Genomic DNA, 13,459 nt, shown 5'->3' with positions numbered 1-13,459 from the left:
ATTAATTTCTAAATGCTCCTGATCAATGGATCATCACGAGGACGGTGATCGATCCGATCAGTGCACAGATCACTTTCCTTCTGGATGGACGAGACTTGAGTCCACAGTGTAGGGACACTGAAGTGATAGTGCAGGTGCTTGATAGAGAACAAGGGTACTGAGCGTGACCAAGACAAGAAGTCACTTGGATGTCTATCCACTCGTCAGTGACTTGCTTGATGTTGCAGTAGTATGACTGGTCCTTTGACCTGCGGTGCTTCAGCTACTCACAGTGAGGTTATTGCAGTTTGACTACACGTATACATGGTCTCTAGTCATATGGGTCCTTGTAGTGTAGATTGGCTGCATTAAGTTCACTGTAGGAGTAGGGTATGCACTTACATGGAATCTATCGACCTTGATAGAAGAGGAGTGATCCTATGTGATTTGTTAGACTGAGTTCTAAGACCTTGGCCAGGGCAGTAATAGAAAGTGAAGAAAGAGTTTTCCACTATCGAACTCGAGTCGAATAAATCTTGACATATGACAGACGAAGGGGTTTGACGAGTTATCCATGACCTCCGTCCTGTAGGGATCCACGATAGTAGGACTGTATCATACGATAACTGCACCTAGAGGTTCATCATTCTATTCTACTGGATAGCCACTACATGCTGCTAGGTGTCACCGGTGGATGGTGGGACTCATAGGGATTATCTTGATGATCGATAAACCCTAATGAGTTGAGTTGGAATCGTTCCAACCCATTGAAAGGAGTTTTCAATGATATTGTGATAGAGATCACAATATATCCCACTACCAGTCAGAGTAGAACCTATGGGGTCACATACACTAGAGGCATTGACCGATCCGATGGTTGAATCGTGATTAGAAATCACAAGTAATCAATTTGATTGATAAGAAGTTGAAGAAGGAACAAAGGAAATTAATTAATTGGACTTAAAACAAAAGTCCTACTTGGAGTAGGATTCCTAGAGTCCTAATTGGATTAGGACTGGGAATCCTATTTGGACTGGAAATCCTATTTGGAGTAGGATTCCTATAATTCTAATTAGATTAGGAATTTTGAATTAAGTTTGGATTCCTACTTGGAGTAGGATTCCTAGAGTCCTAATCAGATTGGAACTCCGAATTCAAATTAGAGTCCTAATTGGATTAGGACTAGAATTAAACAAATCCTAATTGGATTAGGATTTCTTAAGTCATAATTAATTATTAATCTAATGAATCAACATGACTCCTAATTAGATTAGGATTGAAGAGTTCAATTGAGTCATGGTTCATTCAAGTCCTAATTGGATTAGGACTAGCATAGATTGAACCCAATTTGGTTAATCCTAATTAGACTAGGACTAAAGCATGAGAAGGGCATCTAATCCTCCTTGGAGGAGGATTAAGTTAACCAAGTAAGAGGGGCATAAGCCCCTCTCATCTTGGTTGGTGCGGCATGAAGAGAGGGGGCCGGCGCCCCCTCTTGGAAAGATGTCAAGGGCTCCTAAATTGTCGGAGCCCTTCATGTCTATAAGAAAGGAGCTAGGGCCGGCGCCGTAGAAGAGTGATTCCTCTCTTCCCTTGGAGCCGTGGCCACCCTCTCCCTCCCTTGTTTCAGCCGACAGCAAGGAGAAGAAAAGAAGGTGCTTGACGGGTCCCTTCCTCCTCCCTCCTTGTTCCAATGCAAGAAAGAAAAGAAGGCTGCGTGGGGATTCTTCTTCTTCCTCTTCTTCATCCTTCTTCTTCCTCCTCTCAAGTGCATTCAAGAGTTGAAAGAAAGAGAGGAGATCAGCCATCAAAAGTTATCTCTGCAAGGGAGCTAGCACCCCGGTGAGATAGAGAGCTTGGATCGGATCCTGCTTCGTGTGGATACCCGTAGAGGCCGGACGTTTGAACGGCTTCAAACGAACCTTCATCCTAAAACCACGAACTTCAGTTTGCGGTGATCATCTACCCGCACAAGGTGAAGATCTGATCTTCTAAATGTTTTAAAAAGTTTTTAATCCTTATCTATCTACGAACGATTTTAAACAACGTTCATGCGATGAACGGTTGATCCCGCGCATGCCTCTTCCGCTGCATCTGAATTTTTTAAATTTCAGCGGCATGATCGGAGTTTTCTAACAATAATGACCTGTGATGTGATCTGTAATGTCATGTAATTTTTCAGATGCTTGCATGCATCTTATTTGATATTTTGAGAGGCCTGCGTGCCTCCTAAAATGGGATGTAATATATATTTTTATTTTATATATATCTGGTTGTATTTCTGTGATGTGATGTTCGTCAACGATCAAGTCAAAGACAGTACATGGGATGAACGGCGATCTGAGCAGCTGATGGCGATTGGATCGAGAATTGATCAAGGATCGAATCAAGGAGGCTTGGAACCAATTCAAGAGTTGAAGATCAGTTGATCGATTGACGTGCATGTGCTTGTAATATGACCTAATTAGAATCCATGATCATCACCTATTTAAAGTTTAGCTTTATTTATTGCTGCGATTATAACTGCGTGCGATGTGCCGTTTGCATGTGATGTGAATGAGAGCGGGGTAGATAGGTTTACATGTGATGTAGCAAACCCAATTGAGACCTAAATTAAAACCTCCTCAATCAAGTCGAGAGTGAACCAACATGAGCGAGTCATATTAGATTAATTGATCTAATTGGTGTCTAGGAAAGCATGAAAGGTGGTTACTTAATTAGGACCTTACTCTCTGAGTAAGGGAAGCCTCCCACCTGCTTACATGGCCAATTGATCGATTATCTCTTATGAAGAGCTCAAGGTTGCAAACACTAAGACCTGATTAATCGATATTAAGTCCATAGGTCTTCCACCATGGTAGAGTTGCTAAGGTCTTTCTGATGTTGATTTGTCTCGGCTGGACACAGTGGGCAAGTTGCATCGGAGTGTTGGACCTCTCTATAGACATGAGATGTTGTAGGGTAAAGGTGGTGTTGGGCACCAATAACTGTTAGGTGAGGATCCAATGACGACTTTATTTCTACGGTTATACGGTGGGTCTGACTTAACTAAGGAATGGGACCAATAACTGTTAGGTGAGGTCTTCATGACTTAGAGACCAAGTAGCACTGCAACATGCTTAAGAAGCATTGTACAAGAGTTGTACACTCATCTATTTGTGTGTCACCAATAACTGTTAGGTGAGGTGGCATGTAAATTGGTGGGACCACAGTACCCACTACAAACCCTAGTCGTGTAGGATTTCTGTTTTCCTACCAGGAGAGTGTGAAGAATTCGTGAAAATAGTGGGAGGTACATTTGTTCTAAAAGACCCTAGAACAGATTAGGATCAAGTACAAAAGTCTAACTAGAATCTTTACTCTCTGCAGATCATAATGTCAGCCTCAAACCTTTTGACCCGTATTCTTGAGACCAACCGATTGACCAGTACCAATTACAGAGACTGCCTTAGAAATCTCAAAATTGTTCTGAGTTGCGAGAAAATAGGCTATGTGCTCGACAATGACATCTCCACATTACCAGCACGTTCGACTACTGATCAGCATGCGATGCATGAAAAGTGGACAGACGATGACATTAGGGTCAAGTGCTATATCATGGCATCCATGTCCAATGAACTCCAATGCCAGCATGAGAATATGAAGACTGCTAGGGACATACTGGCACACCTGCAAGAGTTGTATGGTGAGCAGAGTCGCACAGCTCGTTTTGAAGTGACCAAGAGGCTCTTCAAAGCAAAGATGCACGAGGGGCAGTCTGTCCATGATCACGGTCTGACTATGCTCAAGGACCTGGAGGAGCTTGAGAAGCTCGGTATGAACATACACAAGAAATTGCAAGTAGATCTGATCCTTCAATCCCTTCCTGATTCATTTGGACAGTTTATAGTAAACTACCACATGAATAAGATTGAATGCACTAAGACTGAACTGTTAAACATGTTGGTAACTGCTGAGGGAGCCTTTAAAGGTTCAAGGGGCAATGTCCTTGCTGCTGAGCTAACTTCTGGTTCCAAGAGAAAGTCTACTTGGAAGAAAAAGAAGCCTGCAAAGAAGCAGAAGAAAGACAAGAAGCCAAAGAAGGAAGTTCAAAAGAAAAAGGCTAATGACAAAGGAAAATATTTCCACTGCAATGTCGACGGCTACTGGAAGAGGAACTGTCCTTCATACCTCGAGAGCCTGAAGAACAAGAAGGCTGACACACCTTCAGAAGGTATAGACTTGCTCATAATTGAAACTAATCTAACGGTTTCTTCTACTTCTAGTTGAGTTATAGATTCTGGTTTTAGTGCTCATTTATGCACTACCATACAGGGTCTAAAGAAAAGTAGAAGGCTGGCGGAAGGTGCGGTAACCCTTCGGGTTGGCAACGGGGCAAAAGTTGCTGCTGTGGCTGTGGGCACCTACCATCTGCAACTATCGTCTGGTTTTAGTTTATTACTTAGAGACTGCTATTATGTACCTGCTGCTAGCAGAAATTTGATTTCTGTTTCATGTCTAGCACAGAAAGGTCATGTTTTTACATTTGACAAAGACTGCTGTTCTATTTATTTCAGAAATAAAATAGTTGTATGTGGTGGCCCATTCGATGTGCAAGCCAGGAGATGTTATTCGTACTTCATTACCTTTACCGATGATTATTCACGGTATGGGTATATGTATCTTATGAGACACAAATCTGAATCTTTTGAAAAGTTCAAAGAGTTCAGAAATGAAGTAGAAAAACAAACTGAAAAATACCTTAAGGCTCTTCGATCAGATCGAGGAGAAGAATATCTTAGTGGAGAATTTCGGGACTATCTCAAGGACAATGGCATAGTCTCACAATGGACTCCTCCGGGTACACCTCAACTCAACGGGGTGTCAGAGAGAAGAAATCGGACTCTATTAGGTATGATCCGGTCCATGATGAGCTTCACTGATCTACCGATGTTTCTTTGGGGAGATGCCTTACTTACCGCAGTATATCTCTGAATAGAGTTTCCTCTAAATCCATTCCTACCACACCATATGAGATATGGCATGGTAAGAAACCAAGTCTTGGTCATCTCAAGATTTGGGGATGTCCGGCCCACGTCAAAAAACTACAGGCAGACAAACTAGAGGCTAGGACCATAAGTGCTCGTTTTATAGGATATCCTAAAGAGTCATTAGGATACAATTTTTTCGTCTCAGAGGATCACAAAGTGTTTGTGAGCCGTCATGCCATCTTCTTGGAAAACCAGTTTATCCTTGATAGAGGCAGTGGAAGGAAAATTGAGCTTGAAGAGAAAGTCTCTGAAAAGCAACGAGTCATGGATCCTATCGAACCCATTCATACAGAGCCACGATGTCCCTCAACCACCTCGTAGATCTAGTAGGGTCTCCTATCCTTCCGATAGATACTTAGGTATACTAGAAGAGGATACCGAGAAAATGTTCCCAGTGGGAGATAGGGATCACATACAGGATCCCAAAACCTACGACGAGGCGATATCTGATATCGATTCCGAGAAATGGTTGGAAGCTATGAAGTCAGAGTTAGACTCCATGCATTCCAACCAAGTCTGGACCTTAGTAGATCCACCAGAAGGTATTGTACCTATTGGATGCAAATGGATCTACAAAAGGAAGATAGGTTCGGATGGAAAGGTAGAGACCTGTAAAACGAGGTTAGTGGCGAAAGGATATAGTCAACGCGAAGGCATTGACTATCAGGAGACCTTTTCACCTATAGCCATGCTAAAATCCATCCGAACATTGCTTGCCATTGCAGCATTTCATGATTATGAAATCTGGTAGATGGATATGAAAACTACTTTCCTAAATGGATATCTTGATGAAGATATCTATATGGAACAGCCTTTGGGTTTCACTTCCAGTGATGGAGATCACAAAGTCTGCAAGCTGCAAAGGTCCATCTATGGACTAAAGTAAGCATCTCGGAGTTGGAATACTCGTTTCGATGACGCAATCAAAACGTTTGATTTCATCAAAAATGAAGAGAAACCATGTGTTTACAAAAAGATTAGTGGGAGTGCTGTCGTATTTCTCGTACTGTACGTGGACGACATCCTCCTGATAGGGAATGATATTCCCATGCTAACCTCGGTCAAGGTCTGGTTGTCAAAAGAGTTCTCCATGAAAGACCTTGGGGAAGCATCCTATATTTTGGGAATAAAGATCTATAGAGATAGATCTAAAAGGATGCTTGGCCTATCACAGAAGATGTACATAGAGGAAGTGCTGAAAAGGTTCAGCATGGAAAACTCTAAAAGGGGTCTCTTACCCCTAATGCATGAAATTCATCTCTCCAAGAAGATGTGCCCCAACACATCTGAAGAGATTCAACGCATGAGCAAGATCCCCTATGCATCAGCAATAGGGAGCCTCATGTATGTCATGCTATGTACACGACCTGATATAGCCCTTGCTGTGAGTGTCACAAGCAGATATCAGTCCAATCCAGGTGAAGAACACTGGACAGCTGTGAAGAATATTCTTAAGTACTTGAGAAGAACTAAAGATTTATTCTTGATCTTTGGAGGATCATCAGAGTTAAAGGTAGAAGGGTACACAGATTCAGACTTCATAACTAATGTCGATGATAGAAAGTCAACATCTGGATATGTGTTCTTGTGCAATGATGGTACGGTGAATTGGAAAAGTTCTAAACAACCGATCATTGCTGATTCTACTATGGAAGCTGAATACATCGCCGCCTCTGAAGCTGCTAAAGAAGGCTTCTGGTTCAAGAAATTCATTGCAGAGTTGGACGTGATGACATCAGATGCCATAACACTCTACTGTGATAATAATGGCGCCATAGCTCTTGCTAAGGAGCCAAGATCTCATCAGAAGTCCAAGCACATAGAGCGGCGATTCCACCTCAACGCGACTATGTTGAGAAGAAGTATGTCGAGGTGCAGAGAGTAGACTCCGCGGACAACGTGGCAGACCCATTCACTAAGCAGCTGAGTCAGCAAAAGACTGAAGCCCACCTTGAGAAGATGGGACTAAGATATATGACCAATTGGCTTTAGTGCAAGTGGAAGATTGTTAGATGTATGCCCTAGAAGTCAATCTGGCTGACACATTGTTAATTCTAGAGACATAATTTTGTACTTGACTATTTATTATTGAATAAATAAAAGGCATCTTTTTCATTCATATTGTTTATGTGTCTATGAATCGTCCAAGAATTAATAAGATGATGATGCATATTCTTAAGAGTTAAGAATTTGAGCCATGCATCATTGGTGTTTAAATTTCTGAATGCTCCTGATCAATGGATCATCACGAGGACGGTGATCGATCCGATCAGTGCACACATTGCTTTCCTTATGGATGGACGAGACTCGAGTCCACGGTGTGGAGACACTGAAGTAATAGTGCAGGTGCTTGTTAGAGAACAAAGGTACTGAGCGTGACCAATACAAGAAGTCACTTGGATGTCTATCCACTCGTCAGTGACTTGCTTGATGTTGCAGTAGTGTGACTAGTCCTTTGACCTGCGGTGCTTCGGCTACTCACAGTGAGGTTATTGTAGTTTGACTGCACATACACATGGCCTCTAGACATATGGGACCATGCAGTATAAATTGGCTACAGTAGGTTTACTGTAGGAGTGGGGTATGCACCTATATGGAATCTATCGACCTTGGTAGATAAGGAGAGATCCTATGTGATTTATAAGACTGAGTTCGTAAGACCTCGATCGGGGTAGTATGCACAGTGGAGAAAGAGTTTTCCACTCTCGAACTTAAGTCGAATAAATCTTCACATACGACAGACGATGGGGTTTGACGAGTTGTCCATGACCTCCTTCCTGTAGGGATCCATGATAGTAGGACTATATCACACGGTAACTACACCTAGAGGTTCATCATTCTATTCTACTGGGTAGCCACTATATGCTGCTAGGTGTCACTGGTGGATGGTGAGACTCACAGGGAATATCTCGATGATCGATAAACCCTAATGAGTTGAGTTGGAATCGTTCTAATCCATTGAAAGGAGTTTTCAATGATATTATGATAGATATCACAATATATCTCATTACCAGTCAGAATAGAACCTATGGGGTCACACACAGTAGAAGTATTGACCGATCCGATGGTTGAAAAGTGATTAGGAATCACAAGTAATCAATTCGATTGATAATCAGTTGAAGAAGGAACAATGGGATTAATTAATTGGACGTAAATACAAATCCTACTTAGAGTAGGATTCCTAGAGTCCTAATTAGATTAGAACTGGGAGTCCTACTTGGAGTAGGACTGGAATTCCTACTTGAAGTAGAATTTCCACAATCCTAATTAGATTAGGATTTTGAATTTATTTTGGATTCCTACTTAGAATAGGATTCCTAGAAATCCTAATTGGATTAGGACTTCGGATTCAAATTAGAGTCCTAATTGGATTAGGACTAAAATTGAATAAATCCTAATTGGATTAGGACTTCTTAAGTCCTAATTAATTATTAATCTAATGAATCAAGATGACTCCTAATTAGATTAGGATTGAAGGGTTCAAATGAGTTATGGTTCATTAAGTTCTAATTGGATTAGGACTTACCTAGATTAAACCCAATTGGTTCACCCTTGGACTAAGCCTAATTAGATTAGGGCTTAGCCACATTAGGGCCTCCCAATCCTTACTTAATGAGGATTAGGGAAACACAAAAGGGAGGGGCTCACGCCCCTCCCCTTTCTCTTCTTTGGTGCGGTAAGACAAGAGGGGCCGGCGCCCCTCTTGGAAATCAATCAAGGAGCTCCTAATTTGTAGGAGCTCCACATGCTTTTTAAGGAGAAGAGGGGGGCAGCACCTAGGGTATTGAAAGCCCTTCTCCTTGTGCCATAGCCCCCTCTCCTCTCCTCTTGGATCATCCGCAAGCAAGAAGAGAAAAAGACCCTTGGCGGTCTCCTTCTTCCTCCTCCGTTTGGGATTCAACGCAAGGGAAAGGAAAGGCTGCATCTAGCCTTTTGGATCTTCTCCCTTGATCCCTTCATCTTCTTCCTCCTCCCTCTAGCATTCAAGGGTTGATTGAAAGGGAGGTGATCAGCCATCAAAGTAATCTCTGCAAGGGAGCTAGCACCCTGGGGAGATTGGAGCATTTGGATTGGTCCTCTGCTTCGGTGGATACCCGTAGAGGCCGGACGCTTGTGCGGCTTCAAGCGAACCTTCATCCTAAAACCACGAACTCCAGTTTGCGGTGATCATCTACCCGCACAAGGTGAAGTTCTGATCTTCCAATTGTTTTAAAAAATTTTAATTCTAATCTATCTACGAACGGTCTTGAAACAACGTTCATGCGATGAACGGTTGATCCCGCGCATGCCTCTTCCGCTGCATCTGAATTTTTTTAAATTTTCTGCGGCATGGGCGGGTTTCCAACACTAATGATACTAAGCTTGGTGAGGCAAGTTGGTTATGGCATCGTAAATTAGGTCATGCAAGCATGGACACATTATCTAAATTAGTTAAAAGAGATTCCGTGGTTGGTTTGCCAAAGCTGAAATTTGAGAAAAACAAAATCTGTAAAACATGTCAATTCGGCAAACAATCTAAAAGCTCTTTTAAGTCCATAAATTGTGTCTCTACAACTAGACCCCTTGAGCTACTTCACATGGACCTTTTTGGACCAACTAGGACCACAAGCCTTGGTGGAAACAAGTATGGACTTGTCATAGTTGATTTTTCTAGATACACATGGATCATATTTTTAGCTCATAAGGATGAAGTATTTTCAGTTTTTAAGAAATTCCACAAGGAGGTAGCAAATACAAAAAATAGTTCAGTTATAGCAATTAGGAGTGATTATGAAACGGAATTTGAAAATCATCTATTTGATGAATTCTGTAGTAAAAAGGGAATAACTCATAATTTCTCTGCACCTAGGACACCACAACAAAATGAAGTTGTGGAAAGAAAGAATAGAACCCTAGAGGAAATGGCTAGGACCATGTTGTGTGAAAGTGACCTCCCAAAGTATTTTTGGGGAGAAGCCATTAACACATCATGTCATATAATAAATACAGATCTATTAAGACCAATTATAAAGAAAACACCTTACGAACTTTGGAGCGATAGAAAGCCCAAAGTAACCTACTTTCATGTATTTGGCTGTAGGTGTTTCATTCATAATAATGAAAAAGATAACTTAGGTAAATTTGATTCCAAATCTGATGAAGATATCTTTTTGGAATATTCTACATCAAGTAAGGCTTATAGAGTCTTCAACAAAAAAACCCTTGTTATTGAAGAATCCATCCATGTTGTTTTTGATGAGTCTAATGATGCTTCCTCCTGCAAGAGAGTAGTGTTTGATGATGATGCAGGAATAATTGAAAAAAAGATGGATCACATGACTCTACAAGAGGATGAACCCAAGCAAGTTGAAGAAACTTCAACAAGCCAAGAGGTAATTGCCGAACATGGGCTTACAAAGGCTTGGAGGTATGCTCACGGTCATCCTAAAGAGTTAATCTTAGATAATCCATCTCAACCTATTAGAACTAGAGCCTCTCTTAGAAACTTAAATAATCATCTTGCATTTGTTTCACATTTAGAACCTAAAAACATTGAAGAAGCTGAAAGTGATGTAAATTGGATAAATGCTATGCAAGAGGAACTTAACCAATTTACAGAAAATAAAGTATGGAACTTAGTTGAAAGACCCATTGAATACTCAATAATAGGAACTAAATGGATATACAAAAATAAACTTGATGAAAATGGAGTTGTAGTTAGGAACATGGTTAGACTAGCAGCAAAGGGCTATAATCAAGAAGAAGGTACAGACTTTGATGAGACTTTTGCTCCTGTAGTTAGACTTGAGGCAATTAGATTGTTACTAGCATTTGCATGTTATAAAGATTTTAAATTATTCCAAATGGATGTAAAAAGTGCCTTCTTGAATGGATATATTAATGAGGAGGTTTATGTAGAACAACCTCCTGGTTTTGAGAATCATCAATACCCCAATCATGTTTATAAACTAAATAAAGCACTTTATGGTCTAAAACAAGCCCCTAGAGCATGGTATGAAAGACTTAGCAAATTTCTGTTAGACCATGAATTTTCTAGAGGAAATGTTGATGCAACTCTATTTTTGAAAAAGGAAAACAAAAATATGTTAGTAGTGCAGATTTATGTAGATGATAGTATTTTCGGTGCTACTAACAATCGTCTTTGCGAAGAGTTTGCTGAATTAATGCAGAGTGAATTTGAGATGAGCATGATGGAAGAATTGAACTACTTCCTTGAACTTCAAATCAAACAATCCAAGGAAGGGATTTTCATCAATCAAGCTAAATACATCAAGAAAATGCTAAAGAAGTTTGATATGGATGGAAACAAGTCAATTGGCACTCCTATGAGCTCATCATGTAAACTAGACAAAGATGAATCAGGTAAATCAGTAGATCAAAAGCTGTATAGAGGTATGATAGGATCTTTATTATATCTTACAGCAAGTAGACCTGATATCATGTTTAGTGTATACATGTGTGCTAGATATCAATCTAATCCTAAGGAATCATACCTAATTGCAGTTAAGAGAATCTTTAAATATCTAATAGGAACAAAAAATATAGGTCTATGGTACTCTAAAGAATCAAGCATAAACTTAATAGGGTACACTGATTCAGACTTCGCGGTTGTAAACTTGATAGAAAAAGTACCAGCGGGTCTTATCAATTTTTAGGAGAGAACCTAATTTCATGGTTTAGCAAGAAACAAAATTCGGTTGTACTATCTATGGCTGAAGCCGAATATGTTGCTGCCGGAAGTTGTTGTGCTCAAATTTTATGGATCAAGCAACAACTTGAAGATTATGACATTAAACAAGATAAGATTCCCATAAATTGTGATAATACAAGTGCCATAAATCTAACTAAAAATTCAATTCAACACTCAAGAACTAAACATATTGAGATAAGACATCACTTCATAAGAGATCATGTGTTAAATGGTGATGTGATGCTTGAATTTGTTTGCACTGATGATCAACTTGCTGATATCTTCACAAAACCCTTGAGTGAAGATCGATTTTGTATTCTTAGAAGAGGGTAGGAGTGATTGATCCATTCTTGTGATACTCTCCTATAATTGATTGAATTTGATGATTAGCTTATGTTGGATATAGGATTTCTCGTCTATGGTCATCAAATCATTCATTAAGTTCTAAAGATTTCCATATCTCTCTCCTTTGGCACGGAATTAACTGAGTTTTTGGTTATGTGCCAGAGTTCGAGTCGACTCGAATAGATTTTAGAGTCGGCTCGTGGACGACTCGACTCGTACATGTTTAGGAGTCGACTCGAGGTCGAGTCGACTCGCGCATGTTTAGGAGTCGACTCGAGGTTGAAAATCCGACTTTTAACCCTAACTGAAATATCTTTTTCTCCACTTCTATTCTCGGCCGCCACTGTTCAAAAACCTAGAGTCGTCTCCTACATCGTCCCCGACCCTTTTTTCCGTCATTTCTTCCTTGTTTTCTTCCATCCTTCGAGTCCATCCTTCCGTATTAGGTCGAAAATGCCTAGGAAAGTAGTTGTTCCGAGCCGGAAGAGACCTCTCTCCGCGAGCGGTGCCGAGAGACGGTCCAAGGCGAGAAACAAACCTGTGAGGCCACCACCTCCGGTTCCTTCTCCTCCGAGGACGGTTCCCTCGCAACCGTGCACCGGGAGGGTTGTCTCTACCAGGAGACAAGTCAACTTTGACTTCCTCTTCCGGGAAGGGTTCAACCTAGGGCATCACCTTAGAGCCCAAAACTTAGAATATTTCTGTTCTCTTGAGCTCCCTACCTACCCAGGGTTAGTTAGAAAATTTTATGGGACCGTCACAAGGGGTGGCGGTGGTGTCCAAGGGGTAGTGGCCAATGTCCCCATTCTCATTTCCGAAGATCTCATTGCTAGGATCCTCCACTTGTCTCGCAATGGGATCGCTCCCACACATCCCACAGATAGGACAGAGGCCCTTACGGCCATTTTATTGAAACCACCCCAATCCCCCATAGAGGAGGTGTCTGCAAATCAGCTTTCGGATGAAATGCGACTCCTCCTGAGCATCATATCTAGGACCCTTTTTTCTAAGACTGGTCGGTTTGACTTTGTCTCAGAAAAGGACCTAGCATTGATGTTCTACATTCTACATGACATTCCCATAAACTTTCCAAAGCTAATCTATAGGTATCTCTGTGAACCCTTAGATAAGCCTAGGCTAAGCCTTCCCTACGGTATGCTCTTTACACTTTGTGGAGTGATTGATTAAAACCCTATTTGATTTTGATGAGCTCAAAGCATTTGAGTATATTTCTTGTTTACTAATGAATTCAATTAAGTGTTTCAGTGAAAATCTTGTCTAAGTGTCTCAAGACTTGGTTCATAATTTTTGGATAAGTTAAGAAGTCAGCTTGAACCAAAGTCTGAGACTCGAGTCGACTCCAGAGTATCACGAGTCGACTCCAAGCGTATCAAGTTCACTGGCACGAGCTCGA

Source organism: Phoenix dactylifera, chromosome 3 (assembly GCF_051530095.1).
Source record: "Phoenix dactylifera cultivar Ajwa chromosome 3, Ajwa_hap1_PhDact_Kaust_v1.1, whole genome shotgun sequence".
NCBI lineage: Eukaryota > Viridiplantae > Streptophyta > Magnoliopsida > Arecales > Arecaceae > Phoenix > Phoenix dactylifera.
The sequence above is the reverse complement of the archived record's forward strand: the minus strand, read 5'-3'. Positions refer to the sequence as shown.